The sequence below is a fragment of the Cebus imitator genome, unplaced genomic scaffold (assembly GCF_001604975.1).
Source record: "Cebus imitator isolate Cc_AM_T3 unplaced genomic scaffold, Cebus_imitator-1.0 Scaffold16, whole genome shotgun sequence".
NCBI lineage: Eukaryota > Metazoa > Chordata > Mammalia > Primates > Cebidae > Cebus > Cebus imitator.
This window is the reverse complement of record NW_016107331.1, coordinates 9,620,994-9,647,467: the sequence shown is the minus strand read 5'-3', so window position 1 is coordinate 9,647,467 and position 26,474 is coordinate 9,620,994.

The window sequence follows — 26,474 nt, the reverse complement described above, 5'->3', positions numbered from 1 at the left end:
TAAAATACAAGCTATCTCTCCCAGCTTTGTGTCATATCCAGATTTCACCAGCTTGACATCAACATTTTGTCTATGAAGGGGTCGGGGGAAGAAACAGATGACTTGTGTGCATGAATATGTGTTTACCCATGTACACATATATACATTCATCTTGAGAATCACTGTTTTTTAAAGATTCTTAGACATCTTTTAATAACTTTTTGAAGACAAGTACAATGAAGAAACAAAGATATTAAATATCTTAAGCAAACCTTCAAAGGTGTCTGAGTTTCAGTACACTGACGATTCTGAAAAACCAATGAGTTCTTTGAGCTTTCTGAAAATGCACCAACTCATTTCTCTACATCTATGGTGACACACATTCTCCTCTCCAGCACCTACTTACCCTTTCCTCAGAGGTCACTCTTATTCTGAATTGGGTGATACCTATCTGCCTGCTTTATTACACACGTACATACATTGTTTGCTTTCACTTAGGTTTGAACGTTATAAACAGGCATCATACGTCTGCATTTTTGGACACTTGTTTATTTTACTCAAGATTATATTCTTAAGATTTGTCTGTGCTGTAGATCAAATTATGTATGTAGCTATAGATCAAATTAATGCTTGCTGCTGTGTAATATCCCATTACGTGACTATAAGTTCTTACCTATTATTCCACAAATGGTCTTTCAAGTTTTTTCACCATTTTTTGCTTTTATGACGCTTTACTATGAAAATTCAAGCACATCTAGAAATTGAATACTGGGTGACAAAATAAATGTTAAGCCTCACAAAATAAGGCCAAATTGTTTCCCAATGTTTTAACCTGTATTTTTAAATTACCCTTACAGCTACTGTGTAAGTAACATTAAATGGAAATTTGAATAGATTACATATGGCTATGTCATTTGAATAGATAGTAAATGAATATAATGACATTTTCAAAACATATAAAAAGATACACAATGAAATTTATCTCCCTTTTCATATCCCTTAATCCTCTATGTCCCCTCTTCAAAGACATGCCTTGTTACCAATCTTAAATGAACTATTCTTTAAAAATAGTTAATGTCAAGTCATTGTTGGGGCATGAATTTAATTTTTTTGAAATATCCAAATATATTTAGGACCAATTTAAGTAATCAGTAAGCAGTAACATTTTAGGTCAAAATTAATTTATGTTTAAAAATAATGACTCAATATGATAAAGGGCATATATTGAAAAGTTACAGCTGACAACATCCTTAATGGTGAAACATAAGGTGGAGAATAAGGCCAGGATGTCCATGTTCACAACTACTATTCAATAGTGGACCAGAGGTCTTAGCCTGTGTAATACGCTAAAAAGGGGAGGAAAACCCAAGGTAAAAAAAAGAAGTAGTAAAACTATTTCTATTCACAGATCGCATGCATATTTACACAGCCAATCCTAAAGAATCAACAGGAAAAGAAGAAGAACTACTGGAACTAACAAGTGAATTTAGCAAGTCTCATATTAAAAGCCAATGTATAAAACCCAATTTTATTTCTATCTACTAGGAGCAAATGATTGGAAATTTAGTATTAAAATTGTTCTGTTTATATTAGCATAAAATACTTAGAAATTAATTTCATCAAATATATATAAGACCATACTGAAAACTAAAAAAGTTGCTTAGAAAAGTTAAAGATGACATAAATAAGTAGAAGGCCATTAACATGCCTGTGGATTAGAAGATTTAATATTTGTGATTCCCTTAAAATTAACTTATAAATTTAACTGTCTCCATCATAACCCTATTAGGTTTTTTATATGAGTTTACAAGCTGATTTTAATACTTACATGAAAATGCAAATGACTACAAATGGCCATAACAACTTGAAAAATATTTTAAAAATTGGAGGTCTTACGCCACTTGATTCTAATACCTACTATAAAGTTACAGTAATAAAATAGACTAGTACCAACACAAAGATATACAAATAGATTGATAGAACAGAATAGAATCCAAATTGGAAACAATTTTATACAGATAATTGATTTTTCAATCAAGGCACCAAAGCAATCCAATGGGGGAAACGCAAGTCCTTTTAACAAGTGATGATGGAACTTGATATTGACATGAAATTTATTTATAAGAAAATACTTGTCAAATATTCAAGTCTTAACTAACCACAGTGCATTTGTCAGCCATATTTCAAGTAACATAGAGTTCCATTAACTTGCAATTCAGATAATCACACAACTACATTTCCTCAAGACAGACATGTTATTTCAGGATGCAATGGGAATGCTTTATACATACTTTCCATTTTGTCACACACAATATCAAAAAGGTATGTACTCAAGGATAAAGATATAATTAAATTAATAATTTATACTGCTTCATTAAGGGCAGTATTTAGAAAAGTTGATTTATGTTTCTTGTAAGTGTGTGGCAGTATCTACTATTACAGTTTGGTGTCACTGTCTTTCTGCTAAGATTTCAGCAGTTTTCCCAATCATTACTTTGGCAGCATCCTTGTAAATGTCAACACTGTGAAAAAGGCAATAACATCTTACTATTATCATGAAAATAGCACTGACACTGCAGTCTTCCTGAGAAAAGTCAAAAGGACCCCCCTAAGTATCTACAGACTACACTTTCAGAACTACTGATTAGATGAGAGATAGATAGATAGATAGATAGATAGATAGAGATTAATTCATTCAGCATATTGAAAGAGCTATTATTAAGTAAGGCTATTACTATGGATCCAGTCTCTTAAACAGAGACTGCAGAGAAACAAATGCCCACCCTCTCATCCTAGTTTGTTTATAGAAATCCAAGTCTACATTTTTCTATTTTCTAAACCAGTTGGAAAGAAAACAAATTTTCATAATAATATATATACATATACATATATACATACGTATATGTATATGCAGGTATAGACAAAGATATTATACACCCATATATAATAAATGGGAAGCTTGAGTTTTTACCATGATGGTATTCAATAACATAAATTATAATATGCTCTTAGACTGAGCACTTTTGTTGGATTCCACACTATGTAGCAAGGTTGAGATGCAGCTTTAGCCACTAAAACTAGCCAAGACCTTGCATCTTACTGCTCAGAGGCTAAATTTCCATCCAGCACAAACTCTGTGACTGTATCACTGAGAGTCTCACTGCAGCTTATCTAATTGTGCTACACTATATTACTCAGGAAACCTAAGACTATTATATTTAACTCTTTGATTTCTTAATTGAATAATTTTGTGGGATAAATGCTAAAGGGGAGAGAAATTTGCCAAGACTGGCTTTTAAAAGACACAGTAATTAGCTAGAGACATCACTCCTTCCCCAGGACTAAGGAAAGACAACGTTCCTGATATACCGTGTGGAGAAAAACATGTGTCTTTTTAAAATATTCTTTAACTCTCTACTATTTTTAGTTCTCATCTGCCAGGTAACATAGTAACATTCCCTCTCACATGTGTCCACATTAGGTCAAATATCAATTCTGGAGCTAGATGAGTAAAATAAAACATTTGTGAGAGACGAAAATATCAGTCACATCCAGACAGCCAGATATTATAAAATATCAAGCAGTCAACATTTAAATTCTTTAATGTTTAGACTGTCAGTTGTAGGACCCCTACAAATTTAAAACAAAACTTTTATCATACTTTCCTGTTATAACTGAGAAAGCTATTCTGGAAAAAAAAATCCTGATGTTACTATTTTCATTTTCCTATGAGGTCACAGCCAGCCTGCCTACCTTCCTTCCTTCTCAAATATTTTTTGAGTACCTACAGCTTGCCAAATAGTCCTGTAATATCTCATAGCACGGTATTATGCCTCAATGTGTGTGGCTTTTTAATCTATAGAAGTGATTAGGGAATCTTTGAAACCAATGCCACAGAAACTGTACCCATAATACATAATTACCTAAGACAGCAACAGCTTCTTCGCTCTAATCATGAATTTTCTCCCAGTCTCAGCTATCTTTTCTCCTATTCTCTCCCAACCTCTGTGCTGATGATTATGTGCTGTAATTTTTAATATCTCCTGTTTATGACATTATTTTGGTATTATGTAATTTCCTGACTTTTACCCAATTCCACTCATTTAACAACATTGACTATTCACTTTGCACAGTTTACTCTCTTTGCTTTGCTGTATTTATTACCATCACTGAAATTTTGACTTATCATCTTCTGCCATATTTATAAAACATACATAAATCTGGGAAGACAGTCTAGCATTATGTTTAAGTAAGATCTTGGGCTCTGAAGCCAGTCTGCCTCAGTTTGGATTCCAACTCACTCATGTCCTAGCTTTGGGGCCTAACCTCTCTAAACCTGTTTTCCCAGCAGAATGGGGATACTCCTAGTGACTCCTTCAAAGAATTGCTTTAATATTAAATGAGATAATATACAGAAAGCACTTAGCATAGTACTTGGTATATGGTAAGAGGGAAACAAATATTAATCCAATGAAATTAATATGGTAAACAGATCATGTTTGTCCTAATTCACTCATTATCTTGATTGCTATAGGTTAACTAGTACTCTTTGCACTTTCACTCATTATTAATAATTGTCATTCTTGCCTGCTAACTTTCCTGGGTCTCCAGTTTGCTGACTTCAGGTCTTGAAATTTGTCAGCCTCCATAGCACATGAGGTAATTCCTTGTAATAACCTCCCCATCCCCCAAACCTTTTTGTTTTCACTCTCGCTCTTCTCCTACATGTGATATATACTTGCATCTTATTGGCTCTGTTTCTCTGAAAAACCCTGAGTAATACAGGTGGGAATGAGAGCAAACTGTAGAGCACATGCTTTGCTCCAGCTGATGGCTTTCTTGAAAGAATGGTGACCCAATGATGCCAGATCATTTATTTGTCAAAAGAATACAGAAATCTAGGATTTTTACTATCTCAATTTTTAAATACTGGCAACAAATTCAGTAAAGTATAAGCACATCTCATCAGCCAGGCAAAACATGTTGAGAGTCCACAGACATCCCAGGATCTCTCATTATTTACCTCTGCTTTAAGTAGAAGCCATTAGAGGTTTTCTGAGCAAGATTATTCTTATGTTAGCATATGGAATGAAATAAAAGAGAAGCATACGAGGTCTCAGAGACCAGTTAAGAGGCTCTTGCTACAATGGAAGTTCAAATAATAAAGTCCAGAATAGAGTCCTCACAGTGAGATTACATAGGAAGGAACACCTGAGAGATGAGGAGGTAACAGACAAGGAGGAATGAAATTCACCATTCCAAGGACCAGGTTAATGACTGGGCTGTTGGCAGAAGTATTCCTTCTTCTGGTGTTGCAACAGTGACTTACGAATCTCTGATTTCATTTATTTGACAAAAAAAGAAAAGGAGAGGAGAGCTTATTCTGTGAAGTACATGTTTTTATTTCGGTAACACTAATATAATAGATATGCTTCAAAAGTTCAATAACCTAAGAAATAAGATCAGCGCTTACTCATATAACAGTCCTATATGGCTGTAAGATAGGTGTGCTCTCTGCAATGATTCAGGGGTTTAGGCTTCCTTCTCTTGAAGCTACTCCACATCATAGGGCCTGTGGGTCTTTCACTCCGTTCAACAGACAGGTAAAGAGCCTGAACTACCAAGCAGAGAGTTTCTAATGTGCCCCACCTAGAGGTAGAGCATATCACATTTGCCCACCTTCTATTGAGCAGAACTTCATCACAAAGTCATACCTAACTACCAAGGTGGAAGAAGAAAGAAATTTTATAAATAACCAACCAGTTGGTCATACTAGTATAAGTATTTATCCTCCCTCTTTAAGCTCACTTTCTCAACTATAAAATGAAAAGTTTGGATTTGGTACTTTCTGAGATTCCTTTCAGTTTAAGTTTTTTACTATTTGAATAGAAGCATTTTAAAATCTATAGAATGATTTTACTTTTGAAGTTTTTTCATTGATTGTTTCATATTATCATAATACTTTCATTACTTAAGCAAAGGAGTACTCTTCCAATTACAGCTAGACTCAGCCTAGCCTTTGACAAATCATGAACCACTGTCATAAAAGCAACAGACAGTATTAGTGAAATGTTATGACCTTCTTTGGTTAAAAAAAAATTCAAAGCCAGATGCTATATTAAAAGCATTGTATCCGCTACATGGCAAAGCTGTTATTTTCTAGAGACTTGGACTGAAACAAAGATTCTTTCGATGCTGATTTACAGCTGCATAACAAGAAATAAAAATCACACTGGTTATTTCATAAACACTCTCCTAGTGAGTGCTGATGGATCACATCTTCATAACCATCCTAGCTCTGGTCAGAATGAAGGCCACCACATGGACCTGTCTTTTCTTTACACACCTCTGAACCAAGTCCAAGATATATTACTCTTTCCAGTGACTGATGCCACTGGTTTTAGGGTGGCACTCTTCAAAGGTCTCCTTCCAGTCACTGCACTTTATCTGACTGTACATAATTTTTACCCTTGATGATGACTTTGTCCTTATTTAGCACATTTATATTCTGGCTTCTACTATATTTTCTTCCACTACTGGTCAGTAGACCACCCACTCTACTAATAGAAAGAAATATTTTTTAAAAAAAAACGTGTACCTTTCAATGATAGGACATTTATGGAATAATGTTATGTTTTGTCTTAAGATAACACCTTATAACATTGTTTTAACTGATGAAAAGCAATGTTCGTATGATTTATTTCATGACATTTTATTAGCAATTATCATAACACTGATCACATACAATAAATTGGCATATGATGATATTTCCTTTCTGTATTTCTAGATACCACAGGTATTCCTATAGTAGTGACAATGAATATATATAAAAGATAATGTAATTTTTTTAGACTTTAATTAACACCGAATGAAATTATGCTATGAAAAAACAAAAGATGAACAGCTCTTTCTTTTCATTCTCTTGTTCTCTCTTGTTTCTACAAAAATAATTTATAATTTCCACTTGTCCTGCTGCTTCTCCAATATCCCAGTTTTCAAACCAAATCAAAAGATGCCAACATAATTCCAAAGTGAGAGAATGCTTTGGATTCTGTACTCCTCCTGTCTTCCTCATCTTTAAGAGATTTTAAGTCTTTTCTTTCCCAAGCTGCCAGTTACGCTGAATTGTTCTGAAATGTGAATGACTTTTTTTGTGTAAATACGAGCTACCATCAGCTACAGTAACAATGCGAACTTCACACTTGTCATTTACTAAAACCTGCCTTTTGAGCCCTGTCAGTCATGTGCCTCTACATGTGTGTTTCTTGGTTGGAGCAGCGCTGTTTTGTGGCAGCTTCTGTTTAGGAATTCATGTCGCTGTTTGGCATTTATGTAGTTCAGCTGTTACAGAGTCAGGGTAAGAGGAAAGAAAACATGCAGGAGTGAAGGTTTCAGGGGCAAAGCAGGAAATAAGAAGGGGCTTTAGGTTATGAAATAACAATGCCAACCATGTGGCAGCAATAAACCACAGGCACAACCCCTCGGTCTAGGAAAGACACTGCGACAGAACAACAGATGTAGCTCACACCCATGCTGTTGATCTGGGTGGCCAAGTGCTATGACAAAGGGCAAGTGTTGCATGAAATATTAGCAGTTACATTCACCTTTCAATATTTTTCATTCTTTACAATACTGAGCTTGATTACAATGTGTGCTACTGAGCTTGGGTGTGCTTAAAGCAAAGACAAAGAGACTCTGGAAAAGAGGCACATGGATGAGAAGCTAAATATTATACTTTGGGTTCTAACTAGAGTTGACAGAACTGTGTATGATTCATAATGTGGGTTCAAATATGCCCAGAAGTTCAGATATTTATCCAAAATTTATCTGTATATAACTGTATCCCTTGGGGCTCCTGTATTTTAATGAGAAAATAATAGGAGTAGGCTTTCTCTAGAGTTCTCAAACACTTTGAGCTTCTTAAGAACCTCAAGTCACTAGGAAATCCTGAGTTTAGAGATTTGAAGTTCAGGGAGTAAGCGCTTTCAGAATATGTACACAAAGAATAATGCAAATTAAATTTCACTCCTTTTCGAAATAACTCCAGAAAGGTAATATTGGTTCTCACTCTTGTTTAGCTGACATTTTCTATTTGTGCTTGCCAAAGGAAGAATGTAAATCTCTAGGGATTATTTGGAGGATGTGCCTTATAAATAGAAAGAGATAAACAGGTAGAAGTAAAATAAAAATGCATAGAAGTTTAAAAAAAGTTTTCAAAAATCATTGCTTTCACTCTATAGCTGCTCCCCATCTTTAATAATTTGTTTTCCAAGTGATGTATTATAAATTTGTTTTGAAATCTACACTATAAATAACTGTCTCTACTGAAATATGATAAACCTTAACACATCAGCAAAATATCAATGCCTTATTAATATTTTAATATTGATATATTAATATTTTCATATTTTCTTAGACTACTTCTTTAAAACAGCCAGACACAAATGACTGCAAGTAACTAAATGGTATAATCATACTTTAAGATATGAGCACAACATAGTGTTTATAGCAGATTCTCACTTCCAATTTCTTGGGCACACACATGTATTCTGGCTTCATTTGTACTCACCTATTTTTAGTTGGAAAAAACCTCTCAGTCTAATAACTGAAATGCTATATCCATTATGGCTAAAATTATCTACACAGTATATGTGTATTGATAATGCCCAACCATAAGAATGCTTTGTATTTGTACAAAATGAGCAATGTTCTTACACTTAAAATCTCTTCACCTATAATGGAAAAAGAACTGTCAGCCGAGGGTATACACAGCAATTTTTACACACTTACTGTTTCTTTCATTTTAGTCATTTGCCAAACCAGAAAAAGAGTAAATTAAACTGCCTTTCTTTTCTCTTCTACATTTAGAAAGTGTATTTCATTAGTTCTTTGTGCCTTTCAACTTTTTAAAAAATATAACGAAGTGGTTAACTTAGGCATAGAGTCAACCAACTTTTCATTTCAAAAGCTCAGCAATGAAACTATTCTTAGATGACTAAGAAAAAGTACTAGATGACTAAGCCAATCTAATTGTTAATTAACACCTCAATGATTCAAAAAGAGATGTGAGCTGGACATGAGACCAGGCATTATCTGCAGCTTTATGTTATGCTGTGCATGGCACGAAACTGCTGACTTTCCTTTTCTGAGCGGGCTGGCAGTATATTTATTTCTCACCTACTATTAGAAATAGCATCCTAGAAGATTTACTAAATGAATGCTGCAAAGAAATAACAAATTAATATGTAGCCTTGGGTCTTACTTCTAAAAACTTTTTAAGTATTCATATGGGCAACACAATAGCAATAATACACAGAAGATTAGCATAGTATTTGTACATTGACAACATGTAAATGGGTACAGTCATCCTTATTCTTCAGTAGATACCAGCAGCCAGGAGATGTGGGCAGGGTAAAGACTACAAATGGGCACAATGAAAGTTTGGGGTGGTAATGGAAATGTTTCATATTGTGATTCTAGTACTGGTACTATGACTGTATACATTTGCTAAAACTCAACAAATATGACTGTATACATTTGTTAAAATTCTCAAAATTGGCGAATTTTAGTTTGTTTGTTATAGCTCAACAAAGATGATGAAAATATGTTCTCAAATACTAAAAAAAAAAAAAAAACAAAACTGTAGAAGCTATATTATTTCTCCCCTTGTACTGACTGAGGTAATAAAATTTCATGAAAAGTACCACCGAACAATGTGAACACATGGGCACAGGAGGGGAACAACACATACTGGAGCCTGTCAGGGGGTGGAGTGGGAGAAGTAAGAGGAAAAATAGCTAATACATGCTGAGCTTAATACCTAGGTGACGGGTTGATAGGTGCAGCAGACCACCATGGCACACGTTTACCTATGTAACAAATCTGCACATCCTGCACATGTACCCCAGAACTTAAAAATAAAAATTAAAGCAAACAAAAAGTTCATGAAAAACACAGGGTCCTTCCTCTTCTATTCTTCTATGTCTGAGGAATTCAGCCATGGCAGAAGCAGTAGGTTTTAAATTAATTTATCAATCTCTGGCAACCAAATAAAAATTCACAATATTTGGATACTGTAGTAACTATTTCAATGTAATATCTAACAAACTAGATATTAAACTAAAGCAAATGTTTAGGAAACATGTAAAATTGAATGATCAATAATTGATAATCTCCTGCTTCTCAAAAGCAAACAAAATGTATTCAAATCTTTTGCCTATTTTTTGATCAAATTATTCGATTTTTTTCCTATAGTGTTGTCTGAACTCTTTATATATTCAGGTTATTAATTCCTTGTCAGATGGGCTTCACGGACTGTATGCTAAACTTCAAATTTAAAAGATCATGTCCATAAACACTGCAATGAATAAAATTCTTCAGTCACTAAAAAAAGCAAAAAAAAAAAATAATTTAAGAATAGAATCTTTCTTCGAGGTAAATATTATTATGCAACTTTTGATCATAAAAATCTATTTTACTTTCTCTAACCACTCATTGGATTAAAACTTAAGACAAATATATATGTTCTTCACGTTATGCACAGAGAATACTGTGTACAGAGAATATGTATATAGGTCTGTGTCTGTCACTAGTATATTCGCAACAGAAGTTTTTATCTTTTTTCTCTTTAGGCTTCTTTTTGGCATGTCAATCTGATGAGGTGGGAAAAATGAAGCTGGAAAAGAAAACAAAATTGAAGCTAAAGACAATAGAGAAGATTGATTAAACCCACGTTATCAAGTAAGTGTCAATAGCAAGGAGCTACTGGGATCCTGCCCTGCTTTCTCTCTGAACTTTTAGACTTACGTCCATCAAACCTCAAGATAACTATCCATCATGGAGTCAACGTGGCGAACAACTGTGTGGTCCTTTGATAAGGGACAGTGTCACAATTTGTCTCCTTCTCTTCCCACAGATCACCACTAATGGGGCAAGGCCAGGCCACAACAGCTGCAAATAACCCAAAGACATTCTTTAGTGGAAAATAAATTCTCAGCAAAATTGTAGAACAGAAATCTAAGCAACCTTCAAATATACATAAATTCAATGATTATTTACTTAGATGACTCATGTCAATTATATTTGTTCTTTTTCTAAATACTAGTTTTGGTGAATCCAAGTTTTAAGCATAATTAAATAACAGGATTGTGATACATTTATAAATGTGATGATGTTAACCATCCACTGAGAGTTACAATGTAGGATCTACATAATCTGAGTAATATTTAAAATCTGTATCTGGACTATGCTGTCATTTATGCAATGCCTACAAAAATGTAATTCATGCATTTAGATGTATGATAGAACATCATTGCCATTTAAAAACAACACAATTTAGTAAAGTTGCAGCATACAAAGTCAACATACAAAAATTAGCAGTACTTCTATACACCAGTAGTGAACAATCTGAAAAAGAAATCAAGAAAGCATCTACTTACAATAGCTATAGAATAAATAAAATATTTAGGAATAAACTTAGCCATGAAGGTAAGAGATCCCTGCAATAAAAACTATAACATTTTGATGAAATAAATTGAAGAGGACATGAATGGAAAGATATTCTGTATTCATGAATTAAAAGAATTAATATTGTTAAAATGTTCATATTATCTAATTGATCTATAGATTCAATGCAATCTTCATCAAAATACCATGGCATTTTTCACAGAAATTTTAAAAAATCTTAAAATTCATATGTAAATGCAAAATACCCTGAATAACCAAATCAATCCTGAGATAAAGTACAAAGCTGGAGACATCAGACTATCTAACTTCAAAATGTACTACAAAGCTGTAGTAACTGAAAAAGCATGGCACTGGCATTAAAAAGTGATTGCTATGGTAACTACCTTGATTTGATCAGTACACAATGTATACATGCATTGAAACATGTCCTATATCCCATAAATATGTACAATTCTTATATATTAATTATAAATGAGAATTAATTAATGATGGTTAAAGGAAGAGCTATCCCCAGCCTTCCCTCCACAAAAACCCTCTGCCTAACTAATGAAGAATGCTTAGTATCCTAGAAAATGACTATGGCATAATATTAAGAGAAAGAAAGAAAAACTCAAAAAATACTAGTTATGATTAAAAGTATGTTAAACAGCCAGGCACAGGGGGCTCATGCTGGTAATCCCAGCACTTTGAGAGGCCAAGGCAGGCAGATCACTTGAGGTCAGGAGCTCGAGAACAGCCTGGCCAACATGTTGAAACCTCATCTGTACTAAAAATATAAAAATTAGCCAGGCATGGTAGCAGGCACCTGTAATCCCAGCTACTTGAGAGGGTGAGGCAGGAGAATCGTTTGAGCCCAGGAGACAGAGGTTATAGTCAGTGAAACAAGATCGCATCACTGTACTCCAGCCTGGTTGATGAAGTGGGACTCTGTCTCAAAAAAAAAAAACAAAAACAAATATATATATATATATATATATATATATATATATATATATATATATATATGTTTATATGTTAAACATTCACAGAAAAAAAAAACAGAAGCCTGCAAAGTGTATCAATTGGTATATTAGTGAGATTATAAATAATTTTTTCTTATTATTTTAGTATTTCTTGACAGTTTTTACTCTATACACTTGAAAACTTAGCAAGTTTATATTAGGGTTTCCTAAGTTGTGTCAGTAAATATTAGCTTTAAAATAAAGAGCTCTGTGCCATCACCAACAGGGAAGAAGTCATCTCAAGCAGGCTTGTGATTATCTTACCATGGGCCAGCAGACCCCTTCCTCTTGAGCAGGAAGCAGCTCTATTTAAGAGCAATGAGAAGAAATGCACTCCTAAGCAAGTGTTCTGAGGCCATGTGAGCTAGTCTTGAGTTTTTCCACTGGAATAGAATAACATGGAAATGAAGGAAGAGAACCTAAGGTTTTATGAAATTAATTCAGAACCTCAGAAAATACTCAAGTGGCACAAAGCAAAGGATTTATTCTTCTCCACCCTGACCACATTTCTCTCCTTAACCTATTTGTTTATGAGACAGAGTCTTGCTCTGGCACTCAGGCTGGAGTGCAGTGGCACGGTCTTGGCTCACTGCAACATCCACCTCCTGGGTGCGAGTTATTCTTCTGCCTCAGCTTCCAGAGTAGCTGGGATTACAGGTGCCTGCCACTGTGGTCAGTTAAATTTTGTATTTTTAGAAGAGAAGGCGCTTTGCCATGTTTTTATGATCTTGAACTCCTGACCTGAAGTGATATGCCTGCCTTGGCCTCTCAAAGTGCTGGGATTACAGGGGTGAGCCACTGTACCCGGCCCCCTTAAGGTATTTAGTTCATCACTTCTTTTGCCCACAGATATGCTCTTGGGGTTCATTTTAGACTGATTTTATCTGTGTAAAGATATCTGAGTACAAAACCCTGAGTTTCCCCAGACCTCAAGTCCCTCTCTAGGAAAACACAGTTTCTTAGCCCTTACATGTCTTCTGACTTTCTCAAATTGTTGTGTTGTCTGAAGTATATTTTGTTCATCTTAGAGACATTTTTGTGTATTAATTTTTACCAAAATATAGTCATGTGTCAGAGAAGTACATTAGCTAGTGTTGTTTTCAGTTCACATTTTTATTGAGAGTGGACAAGGATGAGGTAAAATAAGGTCTGTGAACAATGGGACAGTGGACAGTAATAAGGACCACCAAAAGGGAGGAGAAGGTCCCTTACAGGCAAAGGGGGGAACCCAGCAAATGAAATCTTGCTTCAACCACCATCTGATGCTGGGTGAATCCTATTGATCCCAGTTAAGAATGTGAACTTCAGAATAGGACCAACCTGAATTCAAATTCTGTCTCTACCATCTAGTAATTTTGAGGTCACAAACAAGTTACCTACCCTGCCCCAATAGTGTGTTTCCTTCAGTGTTCCATATGAAAGTAATATATACTTCATGAAAACATTTTCATTAACAGAGCAGGTAATTGTGTATTTAACCACATATAATAAAAACTTCATAAATATTCATTACCATTCTCTTTTTCCTTTCTTTTTGTTTTCTTCCGTAAATTAAGGCCACATTATACTCTCTAAATTCACATTTTCAATGAGTTTTCAAACTCTATTAAAAATATCTGATTACCATCACTGTCCCTGTTGATGGTCAGTCTAGATCTCCAAAGGATTCTAGGCTTCTGAGGATTCTACCCTCTGTGTTGAGAAGATCAGGTCGTGTTTTAGCTTCTTACATACAAGGCATGGAAACTCTAGTGTGTTTCTTGGATGTGGAATTTAAACTGCCTGTTCCATCCTAATCAGTAACAGGATGTAATGAGTCCCCATATGTGAGCTGTGTGAGAGTGGAGCCACATGCAAAGACCAGTAGAGAAATGGCTGTCTCATCACAAGCCCCCAGATGAGGCCTCTCAAATTCATAAGGCAAAGCAAAGAGCCACAAGACCCGGGAGCCCCCTTGAAGTTCAGTAATGAGCGTGATGAGGGGTTCAGGAGTGCCACGTCAGCAGATTGTCTTGAATCTAAAGGTTTGCTCAAACTGAAAAACTGCCAGAAACGTTGACTCTTAATTAGCAACACAAACTCCTTAAAAACTGAATAGCAAAGACATTCTAATTGTAGTGTCTTTAGTTTGTCACATACAAACTGTTTGGAAGTTCCAAATTCCAAAACATTATGAAAAAAAAATCTTCCAAGTGTGTAGGGTAAGATATAATTAGAGTACAATGAAATTGATGTTTTAAGAAATGTTTTTATTTTTGTTTTTTAGCTCTATAGGTTTGAATAAAAATAGCTCTAAACAATAATTGTGATGTGTTAATTGCTTTATACTTTCTCATGAAGTCAGCAGAAGTTTTGACTTCATGAAGAACCATAGGAGAGAGGCCTTTACCAGAATCAAAAAATGCTACCAGTTATTCCAATTTGATGGGAAAATTAAGTCTATATTATATGTAATAATAATCCATAATGCTCTAACAGCATTTAGCAATACAAGCATTATTCCTAAGGGTATTTTCGAACATGAATAATTATGAAATTTAGGTCTATTAGATTATCAAACAGAATGAAACTCCTAACACAAAAATGAGAAAAACTTGTGTCATTTTTTGCTTTGCATTTCAGAAGCCAAAGAATCAAAAATTATTTTCACTAACGCTTTCCCATTCACAAGGAACTACTTCACACACACACACACACACACACACGTGCACACATACGCATGTACCCTAATACATGAATGTGTATGGCAGCATCTTACAGGATCCTAAGCATGTGATATATATGATAAAGCATTGATATGCCACAAACCTGGCCCTAAATTGTCATATGTGACTATTCAATGCGGAGAATGTTTAGGATAACCCAATTTGAGAAAGCTGCATTACAAGACCAGATTCTATTTTTAGGCTGGATTTTTTCTAGACAGATGTTGAAAACCTATAAAAAGGATTTTTTTAAGTGTTATTACTGGTAAGTTATTGCACCCTTAATGTGGTCCGTACTGTGGCAATAGAAGCTTCAGGAAAACATCTTTTCTTTCTGTCTCTTTCTCTCTTTAAACTTTATTTATAGCCTTGCAAAAGACTAGCATTCACATAACCCGCCTTTGCAGGCATGCCAGAAGATTAATGATATCTCAGTGTTCTTGAGAACAAAAATGTGTCTACCACTGTGTTGAATAATCTCTCCTTTCACACATTAAAAGTGAGATGAGGCCTACTTTAGAAAGCAAGGACAATGTGTCAGAAAGAGTTACTTGGCTTAAAGACATACCCGTATTGCTATCCTGAATCACAAATTGTTTTCATGCATGTTATCTTGAGAATAAGAAAGCTTTTATCACCATCACTTTTTAAATTTTACATAGAGCCTCAAAATCTGACTTATTCCAGCATTTTTTGTTTTACAATCTGTTGCTGGTGAGAATTGAGAATTTGGAGAAAGTTGTTCATTACGACCTCTTATCTCTACTCTCCTCAAATTTAGCTAACAAGAATGAAAGCTATTTGAAAATTTAAATACTATAGATGTAGCTATTTTTGTTAAAGCTACCTTTTACCTAGCTTATTATAGTTAGTAATAATATTAACTCAACTTTTATTAAAACTTACCTCATTCCATGAACTATTCTAAGCGTTTAATATATATTATCTCATTCAATCCTCATGACAATCCTAAAAGGTAAATACTACTATTATTCCGTTTGATGAAGGAGCGAATTTAGTCTTAGAGAGATACATGACTGACTCTAAATCGCCCTTCTAATAAGTGACAAAGCCAAAACTCCAACCTTGGTTTGTGGGACTTCAATGTCACACTCTCAACAATTATGATACACTGCTTCTCAGGCTACATTCATTTAATATGAACAATTACTCAGCCATGTGCTACTTGCAGAATGTTTATAATTTCCAGGCATTTCTTTGCCAGTGTTTAAGTACTTACCACATACAGGTGCCCACCACTGGTCTTCAGAATTATAAAAATGAGTCAAACACTATTCCTGCTCTCAAAGTATAGTGGGACCATAGAGCAAACTTGATACATTCTCAGGATCTAGCCATTCAGAGTTTTTCAGATCTGCCTGACATCATATAAAAGATTAAAATGTACTCACATCTCAAATGAAATACAATTCACATAACCACATCTGAGTTGAGTTATATTTGCTTGAGATTATTTTTATAGGCATTTTAACATTTACTAATTTCGATGTAGTTTTTCATAATTTATAGCCAGAATATATATATTTTCCACAGCCTCAGAATTTTTTTCCCACGTTGTCTGCCTATAAAATTTAACAGTACATTGGTCCTAGTGTGAAAGATAGAAAAGTAAAGAAGGAAAGTGATACAATGTGGTAAATAAATGATAGAGATATCTGCAAAGAATTATGAGAGCCAAAAAATGTAAAGAGCAAAGGAAACTTCAAAAAAAATCTTAGAATAAGTACATGTAACAAAATCTCCATTTACAAAGCTATTGAGCTATAAAAATCTGTGTCATCTTCAAGAAATGTCAAGAAATTGCATCTTAAGAAGCACATTTGGGCAGTGTGATAGAGGATAGGGATGGAGACTTACAATTTATTTTCTTGTAGGTGTTTTCCTTTATCTAAAGGAAATCTTAATAGATATTATGCTGACAATTCTGTTTCTTTGCTGTACTGATCGCAGTAGCTTGGTTTTCATTAAGGCATAATATAAATTACGACTGACATTCCTTTTCAGACATTTTTACTGCCAATTTTCTTAAGATAACTACAAGTTTTGATTTAGAATATTAATTCATCAGGTATTTGTAAATTATTTGGGATAATACTACATATATAATGTATATATGTATATGTAAACATAGTATTTATAGTATGTGTGTATATACAGTATATTCATTATACATGTATTACATATCATACAGTATACACAAATATAGTAAATACAGAGTGTATTTCTGTGTATGTGTATTTAGATGCACACACCAATATATATATGTGCCAAACAATCAGGGATTTTATATACATATGCTTTATGACTACAACCCTAAAACCTCTTTTTCAAATATGATATATGTCCAGTGGAAATGAACAAATCCTATACTTCCCATTTAAAATGTTGAGCGGAACACCTGACCAAAAAACTTTTGAGAGCTAGTAGAAAACTTTGAGGGTAAAAGCATGTATATATGTAAGAAACAATTTACCTTGTAACTGTTTTTAAGTAATTCTTTTCAAAGCATGTTTAAAATCTGTCTCCTTTGAAAAGCTGATTTGATAGGGCCAGGACTGGTGGCTCATGCCTGTATTCCCAGCAATTTGAGAGGCCGAGGCAGGTGGATCACCTGGGTTAGGAGTTAGAAACCAGTCTGGCCAACAAGGTGAAACCCCATCTCTACTAAAAATACAAAAAAAATTAGGCAGGTGTGGTGGCACATGCCTGTAATCACAGCTACTTGGCAGGGTGAGGTGGGGGGATCACTTAAACCTGGGAGGAAGAGGTAGAGGATCACGCCACTGCACTCCAGCCTGGGTGACAGAGTGAGACTCCATCCCCCACCCCCCAAAAAAAGTTGATTTCATAGAAGAGGAGGATTAAGCAAGTAGCTAGGTAGAGAGATCTCTAAATTAAGTATATTTTAAAATACTAGAGTGAAGATATGCACTGTATTTGTGGTTTGAAATGGGGGTACTGAGACTAAAATTAACTGATATGGTAAACCAATCTGATAGAACCATACTCTCACTAGTTCAAAGCTGTATTACTGAGGACTCTTGCTCTAAATGGACATAAAAGATTATGGAATTTGGGAGTTTGTTTTCACCCTGTGGAGCAGTAGGAAAAAAAAAGGATGAACAGGTATTTCAAAACATAGGCAGAAAAAATATAGGTTACATGACATAAAAATTAATATGAAAAAAGGCCCAAAGAACTGAGAAAAAAATCTCCCTTTCAAACTGTAAAAATGTGAAGCCTTTGAATTACTAAAATAAATTGGTTGAATAAAATGTAACATGTATAACTGTGACCAGACAAGATTTGAGTTGCTTCCTAAGGCCTAGATATTTGGGATGGTAATTATGCCCTGCTCAAATTAAGTTGTGATGTCATTAAATGGGCATCACCCTTGACCACATGTTTCATGCCTTAAAATATTACTCTTCATTGTGTAAACCTTATAGTGTGAAACTTGTGTATTCTGAGTTCATTTGTATGATATTTTAACAACATTTTCAATTTTTTTAAAAAGCAAATCATGAGCTTTGACCCATTTTTCAGTTGTTCTTGCTTGAAAAGACTTACTGACTAATATATCTGCACTCACAAATTTTTATCTGATACAATCTCAATTACTAACATTAATCTAGATGCTGGGGATGTAACCTCGAAAAATGTAGACATGTTCTTTACCCTGTTGAAATTTGGAGTCTAACAGGGAAAGTGAGGTAAATGGACACTTGGAAGGCACCATAATATATGTTATGATGGTAAAAGTAAAGGCATCATGAGAACTGTCAAGAGAAATGTCTTGGAGGAATCAATGCCTATGAAGGCATCCTAGAGAAAGTAAAGTATAAACTAAGGCCTACTGTATCATTATCAACTGAGCCAGCAAATAGTAGGGAAATTAGGGAAATGTTTTAGGCAGAGAAAAAGCAGGTGCAAAATGCCAGAGTAGAAAGCATGGATACCACGCAGATGAGGAAACCAGAGAGATAAACAGAGACCAGATTGTATTTAAAGACACTGTATTTTCTGAAGCTGAGAAAAAAAGATGATTATATTTAATTCCCAGAACCATTTTTAATATTTCATATAGAGTAATGAAGACAAGGCTAGAGGTGGAGGAGCTATTTAAAATGTTACCTGAGTAGGTCAGGCCACAGGCAAGTTAAAGCAGGGGCAGCCGGGATAAAATGAAATTAAGGGATTCCCTAAGATGAAGACTGTATAGGACTTGATATTACATATGAGTGAGTCAGGAGAAGGAATAGAGCAAACAAATATAACCCTTATGCTCATTTGATGAACAACTAGGTAAATACTGGCACCATTTAATGAGTGGAGGGAGGATAGGACAAGGAAGATGGCAAGCCCAGTTTCCACATGTTGAATGTGAGGTATATATAGGATGCCGAGCAGGCAGGTGGATATAGAGATCTGATGCTTAGTGTCAAATTGAAGCAGGTAATAGAAATGTGGACATCATCAGCTTTTAGATTTTACAATAATTGAAATTCTAAAACTACTAGCCAAGGAAAATGGGTAAAACAACAAGAGCAAAGTGCCAAGGGCTGAACCCTGAGGAAGCCTAACATTTAAGGAATAAGAGAGAAAGAAGCACTCGGAAAGAACTGAGGAAGAGAGAGCAGAGAAAACTTGATGGAAATAAGAAGAGTGAAAGCGTTTCTGAAGATTCACGTGCTCAACAGTGTTCAACGTGGCTGAGAATTCAAGCAACCCAAGGACTAAGGGGGCCCTTTCTCTTTGTACAGGCCATTTGGTGACATAGAAGATCATAGTCTCAAGGTAATAAAAGACAGAAGTTAAAATACCATATACAACAGCATAATACATTAAGAAGTTTCTATCAGCATATACACATACATATATGTGTATTTTCACAAAGCATATACACATCTACATACATACTCTCATTCAAATATATTGTGATGTGCATATGACTATTATCCTCTTTTCTAGATGAGAAACTGGAGACAGGAGGGACATACAATTAATAAGTGGTAAAGTTAGAAACTGCAATAGGCTGAGGACTTGAATGGGAAGTGAACAAGTAGAGAATGGGAATGTAGATAACTTTCTCCAGCAGTATAGCTGTGATTTTCTCGGTTAGCTTTGCCTGGAACGATTACTTATCAGGTGCAAGCTCTCTGGAGACTACTATCCAAATTGCTGACTGAAACTCAAGAATAAACAAATGGTTTATGAAATATTTTTTTCTTAAATATTGTGCATTTAAGAAACAGTGGTAACAACATGAAAAACTTTCTTTTCAATGTACAATTGCCTTGATTTTTGACAACAATACACTATTGTTGCCCATTAAGCCTAAAATTCAAGTGTAACCCAAACTGCCAACTACTTCAAGAATAATTCCAACAACATTCTCCCAAGGGATCTACCAATTTCACTAGAGTCCTGTAGACTGTATTTTAAACTCTTAGTATGTCTGTATGAAGTGCCCATTTTGTGTGTGCATTGTCTGGTGATATTGTTCTTCCAGAAACATCTTTATGAAGCTAGGATATGTTCAGCTGGTCAATCTGCTCCACCATGAGAAATTCATTAAATGATAAATTGTCAAATAGGTTGAGTTTTTAATAGTACCTGTATCAGTGAAACATCACTGATTTGTGTGGAATAAAAGAAGAAATTATCCATAATTTTATTTTGGAGCCACATTCACCATCTACCGGAACTTTATTATATAAGCCATTGTTGAATGAGAAACCACATTGAAATATCTGCTATTTGCATGACTTACTACACTGGTACATGTAATATGAGTGAGAGGATAATTATAATTAGAAAAACCTATTTTTAAATGATATTTGGAAACACAGAGTGATCTCCAAAAGTTAAAAAAAGTGAAAAAGTATACTTAAATAAAATTGTTAAAATCGTGGTATATCAGTAATTTTTGGAAAGTTTAGGAGACTGTCTATTCAATTACCATTATCATTCCAATTTTCAATTTGGTTCTGCTTTCCATCTCTTTCCTAAAAGAAAAAAAAAGTTTCATTTCTAAAAATGAAAACCAATAATGTTTGCAGTAGCCTCAAGATTTTTCTTTGGCCACAATTGCCGATTTTCCATAATTGAATTTCCCAATGACTGTCCCATGAACTTTATTGTCAGATTGACGGGCAAAAGATGCTCTATTCTCCCTCATGATGAATAATTACTTAAGGGATGCTAAACACGATGAATATGAAATTGAAAAGACAATGATTTGGTTTTTACCACAAGATGCATAATAATACTTAGCTGAAATTTTAGAATAAAATAAGTTTTTTTCAATATTTTGATATGTTACATTGGTCATGTTGAAATGAGGTTACACTGTCCCTAGGACAACCCTGAAAGTCTAACAGGCGCTGTTCCAAACCTCACCACTTTCATAAATATCAAGTCTCATATGTCAGCTCAGAGAGAGGTTATGGTGTCCTCCTCTACCAACAAGAGACACATTAGGGACTGTAGCCATATACTTGGCTACAGACCTTATTTTAGCATTGAACACCTGATTTGTAAAGGTTACCTTTCCCAAATTAAAGGAAGAATGAGACAGAGAATGTGAGGTCTCCCCTATACTGACTCCAGGTGCTTAGATAAGATCCTTTAAGTTTCTCAATAAGAAACCATACCTCAAGTGACACATGGATCAAATTCACAGAATATTGAGTGTGAGAGGGAAGTTGGGAGAGAAGAAAGCTTTCCTTCTTTATATTTCTAGAATGTGATATAGCTGGGATATTCACAAGATTTTCATCTAAAGTAATGAATAAAGCCATGAAATATTTTAAAAGTTTTGGGATAGGAACTGGGGAATACCTCTGTGCTTTCTTGATTTTTGTTTTTCTATACCAAATTGGGATTTTTTAAATGTTTTTTATTTCTTTTAGCCACATTTGTCTTAACCTGTCTCCTCTCATATATAAAATACCGAGAATTATCACTGTGATTATGTGACAAAACAATATCTCTACCTCAATCCTTTGGTTCAGACCATTAAATTCAAGAATAGTGACCAAGTGTACATCTGTGTTTTCTAAGCTCTCACTACCTAGAACACAGGCAGAATCCACTTGCACTGCACTTGACTTCTTCTAAAGGGTTATCACTAAAGACTAGATAAAAATGAACTCAACCATTTTCATTCCGGAGTCAGGCAACCTCACTCAACACACCTTTCCATTCCCTTTCTCTTCTGGCTGATAAAAGTCTCAAGTCCTAAATAACAGGCCAAGCTACAGAGAAGTGTAAAGAACACAAGGAACATGAGTATGTGAGAAAAAAGGAAAAATGTGTTTAAATGTTAGTTTTGAATAAGTGAGGAATTGCTACTTAGCTTTCTTGCCTCCTAGTCTTTATCTGTCTCTGCTTAGATTAGTCAAAGAGCACCCTTTCAGTTTTCTCAGTAATAGCCATCAATCTTATCCATCAGAATCTTTCTTTAGAAACCTAAATTGGCTTCAGTTCTTGCAATGCAAGTTGGCATGAAGTCTTTTTTTTCCACAAATGATATAGGCAACTAGAAAGAAGACATTCCAAAGTCTACATTATCTACTCATTAAAGACAATGAATAATCTATTCGAGCTCACAGAAGCTAAATCTCTCATCAAATTCTTCCTCCATTTTCTAAACAGAGCCTCTCAAAGATACTAGGTGAGCACATTGATGAAGACTCCAGAGTCAGCTGATGCTGATTCTAACATAACTGCCCTTCTTTGCAGGTTCATTACCTATTTTCTTTTTTTTTCTAGGTTGCTTTGTTAATTTAGATAAAGCTATTGGTTTGTTTGGGTTTTTTTAAATTATACTTTATGTTCTGGGGTACGTGTGCGGAACATGCAGGTTTGTTACATAGGTATACACATGCCATGGTGGTGTGCTGCACCCATCAACCCATCATCTACACCAGGTATTTCTCTTAACGCTATCCCTCCCCTAGCCCCCCAACCCCTGACAGGCTCCAGTGTGTGATGTTCCCTTCCCTGTGTCCATATGCTCTCATTGTTCAACTCCCACTTACGAGTGAGAACATATGGTCGGTGTTCGTTTTTCAGTTGCATTGTACTGTTGTCTATAGTGGCAAGATTGATGTGAGAGACTGATATAGACTTCTGGTGACAAGGCTCTGTATCCTGACACAGATGTAATTTTTTTCTTTGTCATTATTTGTTTATTTATTTATTAGATGAAATCTTGCTCTGTCTCCCAGGCTGGAGTGCAGTGGCATGATCTCGGCTCACTGCAACCTCCGCCTTACAGGCTCAAGCAACTCTCCTAACTCAGCCTCCTGAGTAGCTGGGATTTGTATTTTTAGTAGAGATGCAGTTTCACCATGTTGACCAGGCTGGTCTCAAACTCCTGACCTCGGGTGATCCCTCTGCCTTGGCCTCCCAAAGTGCCAGGATTACAGGAGTGAGCCACCATGTCTGACCTTTGTCATTTTATTAAAGCATCTTAAAACATGGAAAGAATCCATAGAAACCAGTTGATTCATCTCTGTCTTCACTGTGAAAGCATTACCTTCACATTTTACATTTGAGGCAACTGAGGCCCCAGAGAGTTAAGGAATTTGCTGAATGGTCCTTTTTTCATAAGGAAAGGGAACATATATTCCACACCTCCATGCATTTTTATGCATGGAACTGCATGGTGTTCACTGCACTCATGAAAGACAAAGTAAAAAGGCCCATTTTATGCTATCCATAAGTTTGCAATCATGAAAAACATTTATCTACACAAAAAATTCAAAATATTATATTATAATTAATAAGTCCACCAGCTATGAGGCCTGGAGTAAATTGTACCAACTTCTCTAAATCTCAAATTCCAGTTTTTTAAAACAAAGAAAATTATAACTATTTCTATACTACATAATTAACATACAGAAAGCTCCTGAACAGTGTCTAGCATGGTAGGCATTCAGTAATAAACAGTAGTTATCAGTACTCACCAAACTCTGGTGAATTCAACATTTAAACAATTTCCCTTACAACTTGAATGAGGGGTATTTAGGAAAAATAAAGCACTGCTTTAAATTGCAGGTAGTAAACATGAAATATTAACCTAAGGAAGTATAGAGGCTAGGTACATAAGTAGCTTCGTGAAGGGGTTATATAAATACAGCATTGACAATGGACTTGGACAAAAAAGAAAGAAGGTCGTTGAGAGGTTCCTGAGTTCTAAGGGTGATGGTAAGAAATGACAACTTTCCTAATAATACTTTTTGCAGTTATTATCAGATTTAGCATAAAGTGATCCCATTAGGTAGCAATGCAGTTTCTCTTACGTTAATGGGAGGCAGTTTATCTAAAACAACTGAATTACTTAATGCACATATAGCAATGGACAGAGCTCAGAGGCTCAGATGCATGCTGAGTAGAGGGGCAGAACATAGCTGTAGCTTGCATGTCCAACTGTATATGTTTTAGGTAATGTCTTTAGAGCATAGCAAATGTGCTAACAGCAACACAATCCTCTGGTATGCTGATCAATTTGATTTAGAACCATTCTAAGCATCCGATTGTGACTGCCCAAAGCATATGCAAGTTGACCCAATTTCCTTCAACTCATAAAGAATACATAAACACTATCCAATGACAAGGTCTTTAAGTTTCTTAGCAAATGAGATTTCCTTTATTTGTGTAATGTGAATATTTTTCCTTTCTACTAATGCCAGGACAAAATTATGACAACAGTAATTAACCATGAAATTTCCAAGACTGCATCTTTGCAAAGATCCCATTTGCATTATAGATCAACAAGCTGTTTTTCCTAAGAATAAGATTCAGATTGGCTTTTAATGTTTTTGGCCCTCGTTCACTCCTTTACTGGTTAAGGGTGCTAGGCAGAAAGTGGTGAACTGGTAAGCCCTAAAGATACCTATTGCCGTCATTCAGACTTCTGACAACCCTCTCTTATCAGCTCTTCAGCATATAGAAGAACAATTCACACTCTTGCTAAGGCTAGAAAAGTGAAGCATCCAAAGATACTGCTTTCCAATGAAGTAATAATGCTCCATTAGCTGTTTTGCTGTTACACGTTTTACCACAGACAACTCTTCTTTAGGCTGCCTTCCCGTATGTGGCCTTGTGATAAATTTTATCAGCGGTCAGCGGGACAGGGTTGCAGGCTGGGCAGTAACACAGTGGCTTTTTATCTAACTTAGTTCCCCCTCTCTTGCCCCCCACCCAAAGCGGCATTTTCTTGGCATAATTTACGTTGTGGCATTTCTGTTGGTAGATGTGGTGTCAGCAATTTGTGTTCCTAGTGGAAGTTTACATGGAAATGAGATACTTAGCCACAGAATAAAATTAAGGATGGGATAAACTAATAAAAATTGCAATGCAAGGTACTTGCGCCTGTTCGTATTTTTAATTTTTTTAAAAAGAGGATTGTCTCTTGCTGAGAAAGCTTGTTTTCCAAGTCTCAAACTCTGGTACAAATAGTATGTATAGAGTACACCTAGTCACAGTTAAAGCTAAATTTGTGTCAGCACTTGTGTTAGAAGTTCTTACATTCCAGAGGCATGAAAGCAGTGGCATCATATTTTAAGTTAAGGTGATATTTAAAGTTTTAGAACCTAGAATGTTTAATCACAATTTGTGGTGTTTGTACCTTGAAAAAAATACCTACATATGGTATATATTTTTGTAAAGTTAAAAAACTCGGCCCAGTGGATAAATTAATGGAGAAATCATTTTACTGAATAAATACTCTTTGTCCCCATATGGTTTACCATAAAAAGATTTTCAGTTATCCCATAGCAGGATATTAAGAGCTTTTAGAAATAGCTGTGTACTGCATTAGAAATGAAATAAAAGCATTGTTTAGACTTCTTTCCAAGGACTCTTGAGATAGTTCAAGCTCTGTAGTTATTTAGACTCTCAACTTTTGCATCTTAGAAAGAGTTCTTATATGAATTGAATGTTTGCATTCATTCCGAGGTATAGCAGACTGGATGAGAGACACAGGTAGTGCTCTCTCATGCATCTACAACCTCTCTAGGGGTTCCCATTTCATTCTTTTCCTCATAGAGAACACATTTCCCAAGAAGCAAGGCTGCACATAGACATCATGCATTCTCTAGACGGAGTTTCACCATATTACCATAGGCAGCTTCCTGCCATCTCATCAACAACAGATTTTTTTCACTTATATTTTCATACTTTTTTAAAAGTGTTTAAAAAATATCTCAATGGCATTTTCCACCTTCATTAACATTTCCTAGTTGATCCATTCATCATATGGACTGTATCTTTGAGTATTTGGTAATATTCT